This window comes from Carcharodon carcharias, chromosome 11, assembly GCF_017639515.1.
Source record: "Carcharodon carcharias isolate sCarCar2 chromosome 11, sCarCar2.pri, whole genome shotgun sequence".
NCBI classification, from domain to species: domain Eukaryota; kingdom Metazoa; phylum Chordata; class Chondrichthyes; order Lamniformes; family Lamnidae; genus Carcharodon; species Carcharodon carcharias.
Genome location: NC_054477.1, coordinates 7611662 through 7629419, shown reverse-complemented (window position 1 = coordinate 7629419; position 17758 = coordinate 7611662). Strand labels below are relative to the sequence as shown.

At 47.6% G+C, this 17758-nt stretch overlaps 1 protein-coding gene across 6 annotated transcripts in view; it reads left to right on the top strand.

The window, feature by feature from the left end:
- The window catches only part of fhip1b (FHF complex subunit HOOK interacting protein 1B), a 234649-nt gene that overhangs the window by 121039 nt on the left and 95852 nt on the right, over nt 1-17758 (top strand). The window contains exon 1 of one of the 6 annotated variants that reach the window (XM_041199662.1): nt 11026-11162. The exons of 3 other annotated variants lie outside the window; for them this stretch is intronic. The gene's annotated coding sequence lies outside the window, so the exon portion shown is untranslated. Of the gene's footprint in view, nt 1-11025; nt 11163-11257; nt 11280-17758 lie in introns of those variants that run through there. 2 more of the 6 variants (XM_041199652.1, XM_041199661.1) reach the window with 2 other exon arrangements.

Genomic DNA, 17758 nt, shown 5'->3' with positions numbered 1-17758 from the left:
GAGAGAGAGAGAGTGGCACATTGCTCTGTGGGAGAGAGAGAGAGAGTGGCACATTGCAGTGTGTAAGAGAGAGAGTGGCACATTGCAGTGTGAGAGAGAGTGGCACATTGCAGTGTGAGAGAGAGAGAGTGGCACATTGCTCTGTGGGAGAGAGAGAGAGAGTGGCACATTGCAGTGTGTAAGAGAGAGAGTGGCACATTGCAGTGTGGGAGAGAGAGAGTGGCACATTGCAGTGTGGGAGAGAGAGAGAGAGTGGCACATTGCAGTGTGTGAGAGAGAGAGTGGCACATTGCAGTGTGAGAGAGAGAGTGGCACATTGCAGTGTGAGAGAGAGAGAATGGCACATTGCAGTGTAAGAGTGTGAGAGAGAGTGCTACATTGCAGTGTGGGAGATAGAGAGTGGAACATTGCAGTGTGTGAGAGAGAGTGGTACATTGCAGTGAGAGAAAGAGAGAAAGTGGCACATTGCAGTGTGAGAGAGAGAGTGGCACATTGCAGTGTAAGAGTGTGAGACAGAGTGGTACATTGCAGGTTGAGAGAGAGAGTGGCACATTGTAGTGTGAGAGAGAGAGAGTGGCACATTGCAGTGTGAGAGAGAGAGAGTGGCACATTGTAGTGTGAGAGAGAGAGAGAGTGGCACATTGCAGTGTGGGAGATAGAGAGAGTGGCACATTGCTGTGAGAGAGAGAGTGGGACATTACTGTGTGGAAGAGAGTGGCTCATTGCAGTGTGGAAGAGAGAGAGTGGTACATTGCAGGTTGAGAGAGAGAGAGAGTGGCACATTACCGTTTGAGAGATAGGGAGAGTGGCACACTGCATTGTGGAAGAGAGAGTGTGGCACTCTGCAGTTTCAGAGAGAGAGAGAGGCACATTGCAGTGAGAGAGAGAGAGAGTGGGACGTTGCTGTGTGGAAGAGAGAGTGGCACATTGCGTTGTGCAAGAGAGAGTGACACATTGCAGGTTGAGAGAGAAAGAGAGTGGCACACTGCAGTGTAGTAGAGAGACAGCGGCACATTGCATCTCGAAAGAGAGAGAGAGAGTGGCACATTGCATGTGGAAGAGAGAGAATGGCACATTGCAGTGTGGGAGAGAGAGAGAGTGGCACATTGCAGTGTGGGCGAGAGAGTGAGTAGCACATTGCAGTGTGTGAGAGAGAATGGCACATTGCAGTGTGAGAGAGAGAGAGTGGCACATTGCAGTGTGAGAGAGAGAGAGTGGCACATTGCAGTGAGAGAGAGAGAGAGTGGCACATTGCAGTGTGAGAGAGAGAGTGGCACAATGCAGTGTAGGAGAGCGAGACCGGCACATTGCAGTGTGAGAGAGAGAGCAAGTGGCATATTGCATGGTGAGAGAGAGAGAGAGAGAGAGTGGCACATTGCAGTGTGTGAGAGAGAGAGTGGAACATTGCAGTGTGAGAGAGAGAGAGTGGCACATTGCGGTGTGAGAGAGAGAGAGAGAGAGTGGCACATTACAGTGAGGGAGCGAGAGAGTGGCTCAATGCAGTGTGGGAGAGAGACAGAGTGACACATTGCAGTGTGAAAGAGAGAGAGAGTGGCACAATGCAGTGTGAGAGAGAGAGAGTGGCACAATGCAGTGTAGGAGAGCGAGACCGGCACATTGCAGTGTGAGAGAGAGAGAGTGGCACATTGCAGCATGAGAGAGAGAGCAAGTGGCATATTGCATGGTGAGAGAGAGAGAGAGAGAGTGGCACATTGCAGTGTGGGAGAGAGAGAGTGGAACATTGCAGTGTGAGAGAGAGAGAGTGGCACATTGCAGTGTGAGAGAGAGTGGCACATTGCAGTGTGTGAGAGAGAGAGTGGAACATTGCAGTGTGAGAGAGAGAGAGTGGCAGATTGCAGTGTGGGAGGGAGAGTGGCACATTGCGGTGTGAGAGAGAGAGAGTGGCACATTGCAGTGTGAGAGAGTGAGAGTGACACATTGCAGTTTGAGGGAGAGAGAGCAGCACATTGCAGTGTGAGAAAGAGAGAGTGGCACATTGCAGTGTGAGAGAGAGAGAGTGGCACATTGCAGTGTGAGAGAGAGAGTGACACATTGCAGTGTGAGAGAGAGAGAGTGGCACATTGCAGTGTGAGAGAGAGAGAGTGGCACATTGCAGTGTGAGAGAGAGAGAGTGGCAGATTGCAGTGTGAGAGAGTGAGAGTGACACATTGCAGTTTGAGGGAGAGAGAGCAGCACATTGCAGTGTGAGAAAGAGAGATTGGCACATTGCAGTGTGTGAGAGAGAGCGTGGCACATTGCAGTGTGGGAGAGGGAGTGGCACATTGCAGTTTGAGAGAAAGAGAGTGGGACGTTGCTGTGTGGAAGAGAGTTGCACACTGCAGTGTGGGAGAGAGAGAGAGGCACATTGCAGTTTGAGAGAAAGAGAGTGGGATGTTGCTGTGTGGAAGAGAGAAAGTTGCACACTGCAGTGTGGGAGAGAGAGAGAGGCACATTGCAGTTTGAGTGACAGAGAGAGTTGCACACTGCAGTGTGTGAGAGAGAGAGAGTGGCACATTGCTGTGAGAGAGAGAGAATGGCACATTGCAGTGTGAAAGAGAGAGAGAGTGGCACATTTCAGTGTGAGAGAGAGAGTGGCACATTGCTGTGAGAGAGAGAGAATGGCACATTGCAGTGTGAGAGAGAGAAAGAGAGTGCAAATTGCAGTGTGAGAGAGAGAGAGCAGCACATTGCAGTGTGAGAAAGAGGGAGCAGCACATTGCGGTGTGAGAGAGAGAGAGTGGCACATTGCAGTGTGAGAGAGAGAGGCATATTGCAGTGTGTGAGGGAGAGAGAGAGTGGCACACTGCAGTGTGAGAGAGAGTGGCACATTGCAGTGTGAGAGAGAGTGGCACATTGCAGTGTGAGAGAGAGTGGCACACTGCAGTGTGAGAGAGAGAGGCATATTGCAGTGTGTGAGGGAGAGAGAGAGTGGCAAATTGCAGTGTGGGAGAGAGAGCGGCACTTTGCAGTGTAAGAGAGAGAGAGTTGCACACTGAGGCATGTCAGTGATGACCTGAACGAAAGAGGAAGTATTGAGAGCTCTTCTACTTTTTAGTCCAACTATATACAGTGAGTAGTGTTAAGTTTTACTAAAATCAGCTCTGGGAAATTTGCCAAAATTCAAGTTTTGAATTCTGATAGCTTTCAGTTGTTATTGAGCAACCCTGCCTGGGAACAGAAACATAGGCTCAAAGCTCAGAGCGAGTAGTGATTCTGGGGCTCATTAATTTCTTGGTGATCAGGAAAGGAAAAACATTGTTCTTGAAAGTTTCAGCAAGGTGCTGTTCTTGGACTTGTACACTTATCCACTGGACCATCTATATGGTCCAACAGTACAGTCTGAGAATGTTGTGATCAAACTGTGCAGGACTCGCATTTGTCACACCTTCAGAATCATGTTCCAGTTCAGGACAGACCCACCTTCAGTACTGTGTCCAGTTCAGGTCAGACCCACCTTCAGTACTGTGTCCAGTTCAGGTCACACCCACCTTCAGTACTGTGTCCAGTTCAGGTCAGACCCACCTTCAGTACTGTGTCCAGTTCAGGTCACACCCACCTTCAGTACTGTGTCCAGTTCAGGTCACACCCACCTTCAGTACTGTGTCCAGTTCAGGTCACACCCACCTTCAGTACTGTGTCCAGTTCAGGTCACACCCACCTTCAGTACTGTGTCCAGTTCAGGTCAGACCCACCTTCAGTACTGTGTCCAGTTCAGGTCACACCCACCTTCAGTACTGTGTCCAGTTCAGGTCAGACCCACCTTCAGTACTGTGTCCAGTTCAGGTCAGATCCACCTTCAGTACTGTGTCCAGTTCAGGTCAGACCCACCTTCAGTACTGTGTCCAGTTCAGGTCAGACCCACCTTCAGTACTGTGTCCAGTTCAGGTCAGACCCACCTTCAGTACTGTGTCCAGTTCAGGTCAGACCCACCTTCAGTACTGTGTCCAGTTCAGGTCAGACCCACCTTCAGTACTGTGTCCAGTTCAGGTCAGACCCACCTTCAGCCTTTTGTCCAGTTCAGGTCAGACCCACCTTCAGTACTGTGTCCAGTTCAGGTCAGACCCACCTTCAGTACTGTGTCCAGTTCAGGTCAGACCCACCTTCAGTACTGTGTCCAGTTCAGGTCAGACCCACCTTCAGTACTGTGTCCAGTTCAGGTCAGACCCACCTTCAGTACTGTGTCCAGTTCAGGTCAGACCCACCTTCAGCACTAATGATGAAAACAAAAAACTGCGGATGCTGGAAATCCAAAACGTAAACAGAATTACCTGGAAAAACTCAGCAGGTCTGGCAGCATTGGCGGAGAAGAAAAGAGTTGACGTTTCGAGTCCTCATGACCCTTCAGCAGAACTGAGTAATATTAGGAGAGGGATGAAATATAAGCTGGTTTAAGGTGGGGGGGTGGGGGAAGAGAAGTTGGGGGGAGTGTTTTAGGGACAAGCAAGCAGTGATAGGAGCAGATAATCAGAAGATGTCACAGACAGAAGAACAAAGAGGTGTTGAAGTTGGTGAAATTATCTAAACGAATGTGCTAATTAAGAATGGATGGCAGGGCACTCAAGGTACAGCTGTATTGGGGGTGGAGTGGAAAGGCTAACAGGGCATAAAAGATATAGATTTAAAAATAATGGAAATAGGTGGGAAAAGAAAAATCTATATAAATTATTGGAAAAAACAAAAGGAAGGGGGAAGAGATGGAAAGGGGGTGGGGATGGAGGAGAGAGTTCAAGATCTAAAGTTGTTGAATTCAATATTCAGTCCGGAAGGCTGTAAAGTGCCTAGTCGGAAGATGAGGTGCTGTTCTTCCAGTTTGCGTTGAGCTTCACTGGAACAATGCAGCAAGCCAAGGACAGAAATGTGGGCAAGAGAGCAGGGTGGAGTGTTAAAATGGCAAGCGAACCACCCTGAGCCCTGTGTCCAGTTTTGGACAGTGATACGTAAGAGAGCCGTTGAAAGTTGGAAGCCGAGCAGAAAGAAGGCATAAGACAGTATTTCACTTTTAAACTGTAGTGAGTGTAATGTAATTTAACATTTCATCAGAAAAACTAACCCTCTGACAATGCAGCGCTCCCTCAGTACTGACCCTCTGACAGTGCAGCACTCCCTCAGTACTGACCCTCTGGCAGGGTAGCTGTCCTTCAGTACCTCCCTTCTGACAGGAACATTGGAGCAGGGGTAGAGTCATTTGGCCCATCGAGCCAGCCCCACCATTCAATTAGATCATGGCTGATCATCCAGCTCAAGACCACTTTCCCACGCTATTCCTATACCCCTTGTTGTCATTAGTATCTAGAAATCTATTGATTTCTGTCTTTAATATACTCAATGACTGAGCTTCCCCAGTCCTCTGGGATAGAGAATTCCAAAGATTCATCATCCTCTGAGTGAAGAAATTCCTCCTCATCTCAGTCTTACATGGCCTGCCCCTTATTCTGAGACTGTCCCCTGGCCCTAGACTCACCAGCCAGGGGAAACATCCTATCTACATATACCCTGGTGAGCCCTGTGAGAATTTTGTAAGTTTTAATGAAATTACCCCTCATTCTTCAAACTCTGGAGAATACAGGCCTAGTTTCCTTAATCTGTCATAAAACAGTCCTGCCATCCCAGGAATCAGTCTGGTGAAGGGTCATGAGGAGTCGAAACGTCAACTCTTTTCTCCGCCGATGCTGCCAGACCTGCTGAGTTTTTCCAGGTAATTCTGTTTTTGTTTTGGTGAACCTCTGTTGCACTCCCTCTATGGCAAGTATATCATTTCTTGGATAAGGAGACCAAAACTGTACACAGTACTCTGGGTGAGGTCTCACCAAGGCTCTATACAACTACAGCAAGACACCTTTACTCCTGTACTCAAATCCCCTTGTGATGAAGACCAACATACCATTTGCCTTCCTAATTGCTTGCTGCACCTGGATGCTAGCTTTTAGTGACTCATGAACAAGGACACCCAGGTCTTCCTGGACACCAACACTTCCAAACATCTCACCATTTAAGAAATACTCTGCCTTTCTGCTTTTTCTACTCAAATGGATAACTTCAGACTTATTCACATTATATTTCATCTGTCATGCTCTTGAGCATTCACTTAACCTGTCCAAATCCCCTCGAAGCCTCCTTGCATCCTCCTCATGCCTCACATTCCCGCCTAGTTTTGTGTCCCTACATCCAAACCATTTGTATAGATCATGAACAGCTGTGGCCCAAGCACTGATCCTTGTGGTACCCCACTAGGAACAGCCTGCCAACCTGAAAATGTTCTGTTTATTCCTTTCTCTGTTTTCTGTCTGTTAACCAATTCTCAATCTGTGCCAATCCCATGTGCTGTAATTTTGTTTAGTAACCTCCTGTGTGGGCCCTTATCAAAGCCTTCTGAAAATCCAAATACAGAACATCCACTGGTTCCCCTTTATCTATGCTACAAGTAAAATCCTCAAAAAGCTCCCAACAGGTTTGTCAAACATGATTTCCCTTTCACAAATCCATGTTGACTCTGCCCAATCATAGTATTATTTACAAAATGTCCAGTTATCACATCCTTTATAATAGATCTAACATTTTCCCTATTACTAATGTCAAACTAACAGGTCTGTAGTACTGTGTTTTCTCTCTCCCTCTCTCCTTAAATAGTGGGGTTACATTTGCTACTTTCCAGTCTGCAGGAACCTTTCCAGAATCTAGAATTTTGAAAGATAACCACAAATTCATCCACTATCTCTATAGCCACCTCATTCAACACTCAGGGATGTAAATCATCTGGCCCATGGGATTTATCAACCTTCAATCCAATTAATTTTTCGAGCACTACCTCTTTATTAATACTAATTTCTTTCAGTTCCTCATTTTCACAAGTCCCCTGGCTCCCTAGTATTTCTGATCCTCTGTGAAGATAGACACAAAGCAATTGTTTTGTTTCTCCATCATTTCCCTATTCCCCATTATAAATTCCTCTGTCTCCGCCTGTAATGGACCCACATTTGTCCTTGCTAATCTTTTCCTTTTCACGTACCTAAAGAAGCTTTTACCATCTGCCTTTATGTTACTCGCTAGTTTGCATTCATATTCTCTTTTCTCTTTCTTTATCAGTTCTTTGGTCCTCATTTGCTGGGTTGTAAATTGCTCCCAATCCTCAGGTTTACTACTTTTTCTGGCAAACTTCTCAGCCACTTCCTTTGATGTAAAGTAACCTTTAACTTCTTTTGTTAGACATGGTTGATAAACCTTTCCTGTTGGATTTTTTTGTCTTAGAGGAATGTATATTTGTTGTAGACCATGTAATACTTCTTTAATTACTAGCCAATACCTGTCTACTGTTATATCTTTTAGTGTATTTTCCCAATCCACCATTGCCAACTTGTCCTTCATACCTTCATAGTTTCCTTTGTTCAGATTTAAAACACTAGTTCAGAATGAACTATATCACTCTCAAACTTAATGTAAGGTTCTGTCATATTATGGTCACTATTTCTTAACGGCTCCTTTACAGCAAGGTTATTAATTCGTCCTTTCTCATCACATAATATTAATCTAAAATAGTCTGATTCTGAGTTGGTTCTTCAATGTACAGCTCGAGAAACCCATCTTGTACCCACTCCAGGAATTCATCCTCCACAGAATCAGTGCTAATTTGGTTTATCCAATTTATATGTAAATTGAAGCTGCCCATTATTACTGTATTACCCATGTTACATACAGCTCTAATTTCCTGATTTATTAGCAGTTTGGTGACCTATAAACAACCCCTACCAATGTTTGCTGTTTCTTGCCTCCACCCAAACTGACTCTATGTCTTGACCCTTCGATCTAAGGACCTCTTTCACTAATGTACTGATCTTGTCCCTTATTCACAGCGCTGTCCACCTCCTTTTCCTTTTTGCCTATGTTTCCTAAACGATGAATATTCTTGAATATTCAGTTCCCAGTCTGGGTCACCCTGTAACCACATCTCATCATACCCATTTACCTCTATTTGTGCGTTTCAATAATCTATCTTGTTACAAATGCTGCATGCATTCAGGTAGACTGCCCTTAACTTTGTCTTTTTAACATTATTCTGCATTCTGATCCTATTTGATGCTTGCCTTTGTTTCTTCCGCCTTCTAATTTCACTTACTACGTTTATACTGCCTTTTTTCAGTTTTGCTTCCCTCCAATCTGAGCTCCAGCCTCTCAGGTTCCCACCTCCCTGCCAATCTAGTTTAAACCCTCCCCAACAGCGCTGGCAAATCTCCCTTTGAGGATGTTAATCCTGGACCTATTTAGGTGCAACCCATCCATCTTGTACAGGTACCACTTGCCCCAGAACAAGTCCTAGTGCCTCAGAAATCTGATACCCTCCCTCCTGCACCAATTCTCCAGCCACATGTTCAATCACTCAATCCTCCAGTTCCTGTGCTGACCACGTGGCACTGGGAGTAATCCTGAGATTACTGCTTTGAGGCCCTGCTTTTTAATCTCCTTCCTAACTCCCTAAAATCTGCTTTCAGAACCTCATCCCATTTCCTACCTATATTATTGGGACCAATGTAGACCATGACCTCTGGCTGTTCACCCTCCTGCAAAAGAGTGTCCTGTAGCCGCTCTCGGACATCCTTGACCCTGGCACCAGGGAGGCAACATCCCACCTTGGAGTCACACTACCGCTGCGGAAATGCTTGCCTGTTCCCCTAACTAATGAATCCCCTATCACTGCAGCAGTTCAAGAAAGCAGCTCACCACCAGCTTCTCAAGGGCATTTAGAGATGGGCAATAAATGCTGGCCCAGCCAGTGATGCCCACAACCAAAAATGAATAAAAAGAAACTATTGCTCTTCCACTGTTCTTCCTCCAGGAGCATACAGCTGAGAGCCCCGTGGAGCCAGAGACCTGGTTTATCGTTCATTCCTCTGAGGAACCATCAGCCTCACCAGTATCCAAAATGCATAACCGGTTTTCCAGACAGTGTAGTACACCCTCCATATTGACACTCTGACAGTATAGCACTCCCTCAGTACTGACCCCTCTGACAGTGCAGCATTCCCTCTGTACTGACCCTCTGACAGTGCAGCACTCCCTCAGTACTGACCCCTCTGACAGTGCAGCATTCCCTCTGTACTGACCCTCTGACAGTGCAGCACTCCCTCAGTACTGACTCCCTGTCAGTGCAGCACTCCCTCAGTACTGACCCTCTGAGAGTGCAGCACTCCCTCAGTACTGACCCTCTGAGAGTGCAGCACTCCCTCAGTACTGACCCTCTGACTGTGCAGCACTCCCTCAGTACTGACCCTCTGAGAGTGCAGCACTCCCTCAGTACTGACCCTCTGAGAGTGCAGCACTCCCTCTGTACTGACCCTCTGACAATGCAGCACTCCCTCAGTACTGACCCTCTGACAGTGCAGCACTCCCTCAGTACTGACCCTCTGACAGTGCAGCACTCCCTCTGTACTGACCCTCTGACAGTATAGCACTCTCTCAGTACTGATCCCCTGACAGTGCAGCGCTCCCTCAGTACTGACCCTCTGACAGTGCAGCACTCCCTCAGTACTGACCCTCTGACAGTGCAGCACTCCCTCAGTATTGACCACATGACAGTGCAGCACTCCCTCAGATTTGACCACATGACATTGTGGCGCTCCCTCAGCACTGACCCTTCGATAGTCCCTTTGTACAGATTCAGCAGCATAAGACCATAAGACACAGGAGCAGAAACTAGGCCATTTGGCCCATCGAGTCTGCTCCGCCATTCAATCATGGCTGATAATTTTCTCAACCCCATTCTCCTGCCTTCTCCCCGTAACCTTTGATCCCCTTACCAATCAAGAACCTATCTATCTTGGTCTTAAATACACTCAATGACCTGGCCTCCACAGCCTTCTGTGGCAATGAATTCCATAGATTCACCACTTTCTGGCTAAAGAAGTTTCTCCTCATCTCCGTTCTAAAAGGTCTTCCCTTTACTCTGAGGCTGTGCCCTCGGGTCCTAGTCTCTCCTACTAATGGAAACATCTTCCCCACGTCCACTCTATCCAGGCCTTTCAGTGCTCTGTAAGTTTCAATCAAACAATTTCAACAGTGCGACACTTCCTCAGTACTTACCCTCCGACAGTGCAGCACTCCCTCAGTACTGACCCCCTGACAGTGCAGCACTCCCTCAGTATTGACCACATGCCAGTGCAGCACTCCCTCAGATTTGACCACATGACATTGCGGTGCTCCCTCAGTACTGACCCTTCGATAGTGCAACAGTCCCTTCGTACAGATTCAGCAACAGTGCGATACTTCCTCAGTATCTACCCTCCAACAGTGCAGCACTACCTCAATACTGACCCTCTTTGACAGTGTGGTGCTCCCTCAGTACTGACCTCCGACAGTGCAGCATTCCCTCAGTATTGACCCTCTGACAGTGCAGCACTCCCTCAGTACTGATCCTCCGACAGTGCAGCACTACCTCAGCACTGACCCTCCGACAGTGCAGCACTCCCTCAGCACTGACCCTCCGACAGTGCAGCGCTTCCTCACTACTGACCCTCCAATATTGCAGTGCTCCCTCAGTACTGACCCTCCAACAGTGCGGTGCTTTCTCAGTACTGACCCTCTGACAGTGCAGCAGCCCTCACTTAGTACTGACCCTTAGACAGTGTGGTGCTCCCCCAAAGCAGCAGTAAAGTATCAGCCTGGAATCAATGCTCCAGTCTCTGAAATGAGCCTTAGACCCGTGACAGTTTACCTCAGAACGCTGTAGTGGGGTGCTAGCAATGGATGCTGTGAGAATCTACAGTGTCAAATACCAACCCAGTTTGTTTGTGTTGGTTTTGAGTTAGTTCAGTTCAGGCCAAGTGCTTCTTTGTATACAACCCAAGCAGTCCCCCAGTGTAACACCAGTTTGTGGTTCAGTGCAATTAACATGATGTCATGTTCTGAGCCTGTGTGTAGCAGTCTGACACTCCCTCTGCTGATCGGCCTCTTTGAGTCTGTGCAGGCCAGACTCGCTCTTCAATGACAGTGAGCTGGGAGGGGCAAGACAGAAACCTCTCTGAAATATTGATTACACCTGCTACAAAATTCATGAGCAGTCAGCTTGGGCTGTGCAGGAAAGGCCTTCAGAGCTGCCAAGTGCAGACACAAGCAGGGAACAGAGAAGCTGCTAGAACTACGCAGGAAGGGAGTCAGACAGCTGAGTGTTTCAGGTGAGGACTGCCTTGTATCAGAATGTAACACACTGACCTCTGGCAATCCTTGCTAGGCAGTGAACATTCAGGAGCTGATGACAGGATACCCAGCTGAATTCTGCCTGCTCTTTGAAGGTTGTTTATTGCTGATTATTTTGGGTTGATGACACTTGCCTCAGCTGTGCGTTCACTGCATTCGCAGTCTATGTTTACGAAAGTCTCATGAGACTTTGAGCAAGGGCTGTCAGTGGGTGAGTTTGCTTGGTGCCTAACGCTGTGAGCACCTGTTCTTGTCAGTCTTCATACTTATGTATCTTGTTGTCACAGAGTTTTGACTGTACCACACTCCAAGTAATCACTGACTCAGTCGGTATCGCTCCCCTCTCCAAGGTCAGCAGGTGGTGGGTTCAAGCTGCACTCTGGAGATGTGCCTACTTGACTCCCAAACAGAACTGAGGGCATGTATGCTGTCAAGGGCATCATTGTCTAGATCATACCACAGCACAGTTTAAAGAACAGCTGATTTGTCTACTCTCCTGCCCAAAAGCCCGTTGGCTGCTCACTCGGTTCAGTCAGTAGGTTGTGGGTTCGAGTCCTACTGCCAAAGACTTGAGCCCATAATCCAGGCCAACATTCCCAGTAGTGCACTGAGTGTACAGTACTGTAGGAGATGCGGTCTTTTGGATAAGACATTTAAACTGAGGCTCCATTTGTTCCCTCAGGTAGATTTAAAAGATCTCATGGCATTATTTTAAAGCAAAATATTGGGGGTGGGGGTGGGGGTGGGTTTCTCCCCTGTACCCTAGCCCAATATTTATCCGTCAAGTAAAATCACTACAACAGATATCTATATCGCATTGCTGTTTGTGGAATCTTGCTGTGCATAAATTGGCTGCTGCAGTTCCTGCATTACAACAGTGACTAGATTTCAAAAATTACTTAATTGGCTCTAAAGTGCTATGGTTGAGCTGAATTTGTTAAAGATACTTTGGAAATGTAAATCTTTTCTTTTTCTCCTTCGATCAATCCCTGCTTAAACAGATCAACTTGTTCATTGCTGTTTGAGGCATCTGCTTTCTGTGAAATGACTGACCTATTTGCCTAGATAACAGTGACTATGTTTCAAGCTAATTCATTGCAAAGTGCTTGGATACATTTCAATAGGGGCATCGAGTATAAAAGCAATGATGTTGTGGTGAACCTTTATAAAACAATGGCTAGGTCTCAGCTGGAGTTTTGTGTCTAATTCTGGGCACCACACTTCGATGTCAAGTTCTTGGAGAGGGTGCAGAGGAGATTTACTAGAAAGGTACCAGGGATGAGGGACTTCAGTCAATGTGGAGAGACTGCAGAAGTTGGGGTTGAGAAGTGGAGGTTTAATAGAGATGTTCAAAGTGATGAATGGTCTTGGTGAAGTAAATAAGAACCAACTGTTTCCAATGGCAGGAAAGTCAGTAACCAGAGGGACACAGGTGAATGCAATTGATTAAAGAGCCAGAGGGGAAGATGAGAGAATGTTTACACAGTGAGTTGTCGCTATCTGGAATGTGGTTCCTGAAAGAGCAACAGGAACAGATTCAATGTTAACTTTTTGGAATTTGATGAAACTTTGAGGGTCAAATCTTTACACTGCAATGAGGAAAGAGAAAGGGCAGGCTGACTAACTGGACAGTTAGTCAGAGCCAGAACATGCAGGATGGGCGGAATGGCCTCTGTCTCTGTGGGTTAATGCAATACGAATGATATAAATCCATTTAGTTGCTATAACCTGATCCTGTTAGCAAATGTTAGCAAGGGAAGAGGGTGTAAGTTGGAAAATGGAATGGAAACAGGAATAAACAACATTTCCAATTTTAAAATAGAGGCTATTTCAAGCTCGCGATTGAAATACTGAACTCGGAGAAGAATCCTTCTGACTTATGTAAGAGTACAACACTGGTATTGCAGTTATGTGAACTGGTGGGTGAGAGGAATTTTCATACTGGACTGTGAAACACAGCCAGCAGCACAATTAGACATTCTGTTCTTCCAAACTCAGGCTGCCTCTCAACAGAATGTTTACATCAAGAGGTACAGTACTGTTTGCTACAGGTCAGTCACTGTATAACACTGGGGTACAGTACTGGTGGGGACAGGTCTGTCACTGTATAACACTGGGTTACAGTACTGGTGGGACGGGTCTGTCACTGTATAACACTGGGGTACAGTACTTGTGGGGATGGATCTGTCACTGAAAACACTGAGGTACAGTACTGGTGGGGACGGGTCTTTCACTTTATAACACTGGGGTACAGTACTGGTGGGGATGGGTCTGTCACTGTATAACACTAGGGTACAGTACTGGTGGGGATGGGTCTGTCACTGTATAACACTGGGGTACTGTACTGTTGGGGACGGGTCTGTCACTGTATAACACTGGGTTACAGTACTGGTGCGGACGGGTCTGTCACTGTATAACGCTGGGTTACAGTACTGGTGCGGACAGGTCTGTCATTGTATAACACTGGGTTACAGTACTGGTGGGGATGGGTCTGTCACTGTATAACACTGGGGAACAGTATTGATGGGGTCGGGTCTGTCACTGTATAACACTGGGGTACAGTTCTGGTGGGGACGGGTCTTTCACTGTATAACACTGGGGTATAGTACTGGTGGGGACAGGTCTGTCACTGTTTAACACTGGGTTACAGTACTGGTGGGGTCCGGTCTGTCCCTGTATAACACTGGGGTACAGTACTGATGGGGACGGGTCTGTCACTGTATAACATTGGGGTACATTACTGGTGGGGACGGATCGGTCACTGTATAACACTGGATGTCAGTACTGATGGGGACAGGTCCGTCACTGTATAACACTAGGGCACAGTACTGGTGGGGACGGGTCTGTCACTGTATAAGAATGGGTTACAGTACTGGTGGGGACGGGACTGTCACTGTATAACACTGGGGACGGGTCTGTCACTGTATAACACTGGGTTACAGTACTGGTGGGGACGGGTCTGCGACTGTATAACACTGGGGACGGGTCTGTCACTGTATAACACTGGGGTACAGTATTGGGGACGGGTCTGTCACTGTATAACACTGGATGGCAGTACTGATGGGGACGTGCCCGTCACTGTATAACACTGGGGTACAGGTCTGTCACTGTATAACACTGGGGTACAGTACTGGTGGGGACGGGTCTGTCACTGTATAACACTGGGGTACAGTACTGGTGGGGACGGGTCTGTCACTGTATAACAATGGGTTACAGTACTGGTGGGGACGGGATCGTCACTGTATAACACAGGGGACGGGTCTGTCACTGTATAACACTGGGTTACAGTACTGGTGCGGACGGGTCTGTCACTGTATAACACTGGGTTACAGTACTGGTGCGGACGGGTCTGTCATTGTATAACACTGGGTTACAGTACTGGGGGGGACGGGTCTGTCACTGTATAACACTGGGTTACAGTACTGATGGGGACGGGTCTATCACTGTATAGCACTGGGGTACAGTACTGGTGGGGACGGGTCTGTCACTGTATAACACTGGATTACAGTACTGGTGGGACGGGTCTGTCACTGTATAACACTGGGTTACAGTACTGGTGGGGACGGGTCTGTCACTGTATAACACTGGGGTACAGTACTGGTGGGGATGGGTCTGTCACTGTATAACACTGGGGTACAGTACTGGTGGGGACGGGTCTGTCACCGTATAACACTGGGTTACAGTACTGGTGCGGACGGGTCTGTCACTGTATAACACTGGGTTACAGTACTGGTGCGGACAGGTCTGTCACTGTATAACACTGGGTTACAGTACTGGTGGGGATGGGTCTGTCACTGTATAACACTGGGTTACAGTACTGATGGGGACGGGTCTATTACTGTATAGCACTGGGGTACAGTACTGGTGGGGACGGGTCTGTCACTATAACACTGGGCTTCAGTACTGGTGGGGACGGGTCTGTCACTGTATAACACTGGGGTACAGTATTGGTGGGGACTGGTCTGTCACTGTATAACAATGGGGTACAGTACTTGTGGGGACGGATCTGTTACTGTATAACACTGAGGTACAGTACTGGTGGGGACGGGTCTTTCACTGTATAACACTGGGGTACAGTACTGGTGGGGACGGGTCTGTCACTGTATAACACTGGGGTACAGTACTGGTGGGGATGGGTCTGTCACTGTATAACACTGGGGAACAGTATTGATGGGGTCGGGTCTGTCACTGTATAACACTGGGGTACAGTTCTGGTGGGGACGGGTCTTTCACTGTATAACACTGGGGTACTGTACTGGTGGGGATGGGTCTGTCACTGTATAACACTGGGGTACAGTACTGGTGGGGACGGGTCTATCACTGTATAACACTGGGGTACAGTACTGGTGGGGACGGGTCTGTCACTGTATAACACTGGGGTACAGTACTGGTGGGGACGGGTCTTTCACTGTATAACACTGGGGTACAGTGCTGATGGGGACGGGTCTGTCAGTGTATAACACTATGGTGCGGTATTGGTGGGGACGGGTCTGTCACTGTATAACACTGGGGTAAAGTACTGGTGGGGTCCGGTCTGTCCCTGTATAACACTGGGGTACAGTACTGTTGGGGACGGGTCTGTCACTGTATAACATTTTGGTACATTACTGGTGGGGATGGATCGGTCACTGTATAACACTGGATGTCAGTACTGATGGGGACAGGTCCGTCACTGTATAACACTAGGGCACAGTACTGGTGGGGACGGGTCTGTCACTGTATAAGAATGGGTTACATTACTGGTGGGGACGGGTCTGTTACTGTATAACACTGGGTTACAGTACTGGTGGGGATGGGTCTGTCACTGTATAACACTGGGTTACAGTACTGATGGGGACGGGTCTATTACTGTATAGCACTGGGGTACAGTACTGGTGGGGACGGGTCTGTCACTATAACACTGGGCTTCAGTACTGGTGGGGACGGGTCTGTCACTGTATAACACTGGGGTACAGTATTGGTGGGGACTGGTCTGTCACTGTATAACAATGGGGTACAGTACTTGTGGGGACGGATCTGTTACTGTATAACACTGAGGTACAGTACTGGTGGGGACGGGTCTTTCACTGTATAACACTGGGGTACAGTACTGGTGGGGACGGGTCTGTCACTGTATAACACTGGGGAACAGTATTGATGGGGTCGGGTCTGTCACTGTATAACACTGGGGTACAGTATTGGGGACGTGTCTGTCACTGTATAACGCTGGATGGCAGTACTGATGGGGACGGGCCCGTCACTGTATAGCACTGGGGTACAGGCCTGTGACTGTATAACACGGGTACAGTACTGGTGGGGACAAGTCTGTCACTGTATAACACTGGGGTGCAGTACTGGTGGGGACGGGTCTGTCACTGTATAACTCTGGGGTACAGTACTGGTGCGGATGGGTCTGTCACTGTATAACACTGGGTTACAGTACTGGTGCGGACCGGTCTGTCATTGTATAACACTGGGTTACAGTACTGGTGGGGACGGGACTGTCACTGTATAACACTGGGGACGGGTCTGTCACTGTATAACACTGGGTTACAGTACTGGTGGGGACGGGTCTGTCACTGTATAACACTGGGGCACAGTACTGGTGGGGACGGGTCTGTCACTGTATAACACTGGGGACGGGTCTGTCACTGTATAACACTGGGGCACAGTACTGGTGGGGACGGGTCTGTCACTGTATAACACTGGATGGCAGTACTGATGGGGACGGGTCTGTCACTGTATAACACTGGGGTACAGGTCTGTCACTGTATAACACTGGGGTACAGTACTGGTGGGGACGGGTCTGTCACTGTATAACACTGGGGTACAGTACTGGTGGGGACGGGTCTGTCACTGTATAACACTGTGGTACAGTACTGAAGCGTACATGTCTATCTTGGAAAAGGGTAGATTGTAGCCATGAATCGGAGAGCTTTTGATATTGAGTTGTGTAGACCTTTTCATGGCCTCAGGTTGGAATGATTTCACTCAGGTGGAAGGGGGAGTTGGTATAACATTATATCAGTGTGCCTGCTGACTATTTGCTGACTCGCTGACTCTGGCTTCTGCAGGCAACTGTTGTCTTTTGGGAAATGATTGAACAGTTTGTGTAGCTTTTAGCACATCAGTGTCAGGTAGCATGGAATAAATTCAAACTGCGATGGGCAATTTTTTTTTTATTAATGCCTTTTGTTTCCAAGCAACCAGATTGCTTTCGGAAATCCCAAACTTAAATAGCTCCTTGGGAATAGTGCCTCTAATCTTACATGAGGGCTGATGTTATTGCACCTTTCAGTCAAAACTCCTGTTTGTCCAGACCTCTTCTACAGTGTGTCATTTGTAACTTGCCACATGTAAACTGTTAGCTGTGTGTCAGTGAGTAAACATTCTTGTCTCTGAGTCAGAAGACTGCTGGTTCATGTTCTACTCCAGAGACTTGAGCGCAGAATCCAGGCTGACACTCCCAGTACAGTACCCAGGGCTCTGTGTCACTGTCAAAGGTGTCTTCATTGGATAAGATGTTAAGCCCTCTCAGATGTAAAATATTCATAAAATCATAGAATGGTTACAGCACACAATGAGGTTATTCAGC